Raw genomic sequence first — 4,625 nt, forward strand, 5'->3', positions numbered from 1 at the left:
AATCAGCTAAAAGATGTCAGTCCCCCACCCCCCTTTAGTCTATCTCCATTTGCAGCCTGGTGCCTCAATACTAATTAAATGGATTTGAAGGAGTCCAATCCGTCAGCACCTAAAATCAATGAAATAAAGTCAGGCCTCCAAGCCACTATGCCTGAGTTCTTTCAACAGGCAGATTTCAAGTTGGTTGAAATTGGAAAAATAGACAGTATACTTAGTTACAAAGGCACTGGCAGAAATGTAATGTGTCAGTTCAAATGTAATATCTAGTATTTGCTCAATGGAGCCAAAATAGCGTGTCAATGCATTCAAACAACTTGTAGTGTTTAAACCAACCCTATGCTCTAGAGTAGGTCTAAACATGTTTTGATACTTTGTTTTATCATTTGTATTCATGTAAGGTAAACAAAGAGAAAGCGTAGGACTTTTGGTAACTGACCATTTATAATCCTGCAGTCGTATACAATGTCACAGGGGTTTTATGAATGTCAAACTGTCATAGGGGCACAAAAGAGAGGATTGAGTCATGATTAGATTTATTATTATTGAGGCAGCAGCAGCCTTCCGGGCTATATGGCAGACGTCCAAGTCATCCTGTTTCTGTGTCTGCAGACCTAACCTTGGCATCTCGCTGGAACAACTCAAGCTCAATGGCGCATCAGATGCATTAAGAAATTGATCCAAATCTTAGTTTATATACATTAAAATATAATGGAGTGTTAGCGTAAAGTTGCAAGATTTTACAACGTCCTTAATTCAAATAATCTATTTACATTTCTAAAAGTAAAACACCTTAGAGGTTTCAAGCTAGATCCACCAAACTTAAATGAAAAAACGATCCATTGGCTAATCAATCATAACAAAGCGTAGAAAAGCTTCTACTCAAAAATGTACATATTTATAAATTTTTTAGCTTCAACACAAAATATTAATAAGAAGGTGAACTTAGAGTGATACATAAAGTTAATGGATAATAATGAGTTCCTTGAAGTTCTTTGGCTTAAAAATCCATAAAATTAAGATTTTAAGTATACTAACCAGTTAAGTACAGAACTGAGTTTGTGAGCAATACCCATAAGCCCTTTAAGTTTGTTTGGTCAAAAGTAACTTATTGGAGCATTTAAGAATTATTCCATGATACTCTTGATTGTTATGGAAGTATACGATAAGGTTTGTTGCGAAACAAACCAAAATCGAATGTATTATTTAGTGAAATATTCACTGAGCATTGATCTACTGTGCTCATGATTGGGCACGAGAGCAACATTTCACGCAGCGCCCTCTCAACATTGGGGCGTTCAAGCTAAAATAATTTTGTTTATCTAAAAACAGTCATGTCATTATCGGTCCGTGACCTTCAGCTCTCACTGGATCATTTGGCAGTCGAGTTGTGGTGGCGTAGTGGGCTACAGCACATAACTGTTAATCAGAATGTCGCCGGTTCTATCACCACGGCCACCACCATTGTGTCCTTGAGCAAGGCACTTAACTCCAGGTTGCTCCGGGGGGATTGTCCCTATAATAAGTGCACTGTAAGTCGCTTTGGATAAAAGTGTCTGCCAAATGCATAAATGTAAATTAAGCGGCTGGGATGAGGATTAGCACCTCTAAATCGGAGGTCATGGTTCTCAGCAGGAAACCAATGGAGTGCGTACTCCGGGTAGGGAAGGAGGTATTGCCCGAAGTGAAGGAGTTTAAGTACCTCGGGGTCTTGTTCACGAGTGAGGGAACAATGGGAGGTTGGCTGGAGAATAGGGGCAGTGGGGGCGGTATTGCACTCGCTCTATCGCACCGTTGTCACGAAAAGAGAACTGAGCCAGAAGGCAAAGCTCTCGATCAACTGGTCAGTTTTCATTCCTACCCTCACCTATGGTCATAAAGGCTGGGTCATGACTGAAAGAACTAGATCGCGAGTTCAAGTGGAGCTCAGTCATCCGTGAGGAGCTCGGAGTAGAGCCGCTGCTCCTTTGCGTTGAAAGGAGCCAGTTGAGGTGGTTTGGGCATCTGGTAAGAATGGTCCCTGTCCGCCTCCCTAGGGAGGTGTTTCAGGCACGTCCAGCTGGGAGAAGGCCTCAGGGAAGACCCAGGACTAGGTGGAGAGATTACATCTCCACACTGGCCTGAGAATGCCTCGGGGTACCCAAATCAGAGCTGGTTAATGTGGCTCGGGACAGGGAAGTTTGGGGCCCCCAGCTGGAGCTGCTGCCCCTGTGACCCGACTTCGGATAAGCGGTTGAAAATGGATGGATGGATCTAAAAACAGATCCTCCACATCAATAGTGACAACAGTACACAACACAGCTGCACACAAAACCGAGAAAAGAACTTGTTTGTAGTCTGTAGTCAAATAATTGATGCATTTCTATGCCCAACCTTATTTTTCAGATTTTGTTTAAACCAAAATGTCCCATTCATTTGTGTTGAATTTTCTCATTGAGTTTTGTGCTGTCAGATTCAATTGAGGGCTGGATACTTCTCTATGTCATCAAATCTCATAGGAATGGTGATGCAGCCAGAATGACAAGCACCATAAGCGCAATACAATACATCCTGCTCTATCAATCATCTTTGTTTGGAATGCTGCATATGTTATCAGATTACAGTATACCATAGATGGATTGCTTGGGGAACTTGTTTTAGCATTTGCAAAGTTTTGCATGTTAAAGGTCAGAATATTTAAGGTGACCTTTAATGTAAACAGAATAGAACTTTGGAAATAAAAATGTCTATAAATCAAATGTATCATTTAATTATATTAAAGAGTAGCATTATAGGCTGAATTGAGGGTTTGAATGTTATTTTTGTTTTAGAAGCAGTGGTTTCAGGGCTTAACTAATATATATAGATATAAAAGTTTGGAATAATGTACATGCTCTTATGGAAAGTAATTGGAACTTTTATTCACCAAAGTGGCATTCAGCTGATCACAATGTACAGTCAGGGCATTACTATTACAATTTGGAAAAAATAAACTACTTCAAAGAGTTCTCATCAAAAAATCCTCCATGTGCAGCAATGACAGCTTTGCAGATCCTTGTTATTCTAGTGGTCAGTTTGTCCAGATACTCAGGTGACCTTTCACCCCACACTTCCTGTAGCACTTGCCATAGGTGTGACTGTCTTGTCGGGCACTTCTCATGCACCGTACAGTCTAACTGACCCCACAAAAGCTCAATGCGGTTAAGATCCGTAACACTCTTTTCCAATTATCTGCTGTCCAATGTCTGTGTTTCTTTGCCCACTCGACATTTTCTTTTAGTTTTTCTGTTTCAAAAGTGGCTTTTTCTTGGCAATTCTTCCCATAAGTCCTCCTGAGTCTTCTCTTTACTGTTGTACATGAAACTGGTGTTTAGCGGGTAGAATTCAATGAAGCTGTCAGCGGAGGACATGTGAGGCATCTATTTCTCAAAATAGAGACTCTGGTGTACTTATCCTCTTGTTTAGTTGTACATCTGGTCTTCCACATCTCTTTCTGTCCTTGTTAGAGACAGTTGTCCTTTGTCTTTGAAGACTGTAGTTACACCTTTGTATGAAATCTTGAGTTCAAGCATTTTATAGCCTTCATTCTTCATCACACACACTCTGACACACACACTCTCTCTCTCTCTCACACACACACACACATACACTCTCTCACACTCACTCAGCTGTGTGTGTGTGTGTGTGCGTGAGAGAGAGAGAGAGAGAGTGAGACCTTCAGTAAGCCGTCTGCTCTCCACTGAATGAGAAGGTGTCTGCATCAGAGTATGAAATAATTTCCATATGTCACCCTATTCAGTCTGCAAGGATTTGATGAATACACTTTTCAGGGTCACTTGATCTTTAATATTCTTTTTTGATATACATTTTCTTTTATTGATTCTAACAAAGACAAGAACTGATTTAAATACAGAAATATCCATATGGAATAAACTTATAACCCTTTATAACCCCCTCCCCCCCAATACCACACTAATAAACACATCAATTAAAAATTGTCTTCCTCCACTGCCCCTCATTAGGAGCCTTTCAAATGAGACAAATAACTGCCCCATTTCCTGCCATACATTGCCAGATTACCCAGCCATCTGGATGTCATCTCACCAACTCGGTGCACCACTCACGAAATGAGGGCACATCAGTTGACTTCCATCCCCTTAACGATTAACTGTCTTCCATTCATCACGCTATTTAGGACCCAGCTTTTTATAATATATTTATCTCCTATATTCTGGACCGCCCCATCACCCAAAATATGCAGTCTGGGGCAAAATGAAAATTGAGTGTCCACTACGTCAAACACAAAGCTCTGGACCCTCAACTAAAATTCCTGGATCTTAACACATCACCAAAATCTTCTGATTGGCATCGCCAGCAGGTGGGTGTGTCCTGAAAGAGCAAGCCTATACAATCTAGAGGGGGTCCAATAGCATCGATGCAAAATCTTAAATTGCATCAGATGCACCCTTGCATCTCTAGATGTAGACTTCTAGAATCCTAGTGCACACTCCCTCCTCAAATACCAAATTTAAATCTTTCTCCCATAATCTCTGGAGAGAAGTTGAAGCCCTGTCACCCAGACTCTGAATTAGCAGAGAGTAATACACTGATGCCTCATGACCTTCTCCAAAAGCAGTAATCACCACTCC

The sequence above is a fragment of the Xyrauchen texanus genome, chromosome 7 (genome assembly GCF_025860055.1).
Source record: "Xyrauchen texanus isolate HMW12.3.18 chromosome 7, RBS_HiC_50CHRs, whole genome shotgun sequence".
NCBI classification, from domain to species: Eukaryota; Metazoa; Chordata; class Actinopteri; order Cypriniformes; family Catostomidae; genus Xyrauchen; species Xyrauchen texanus.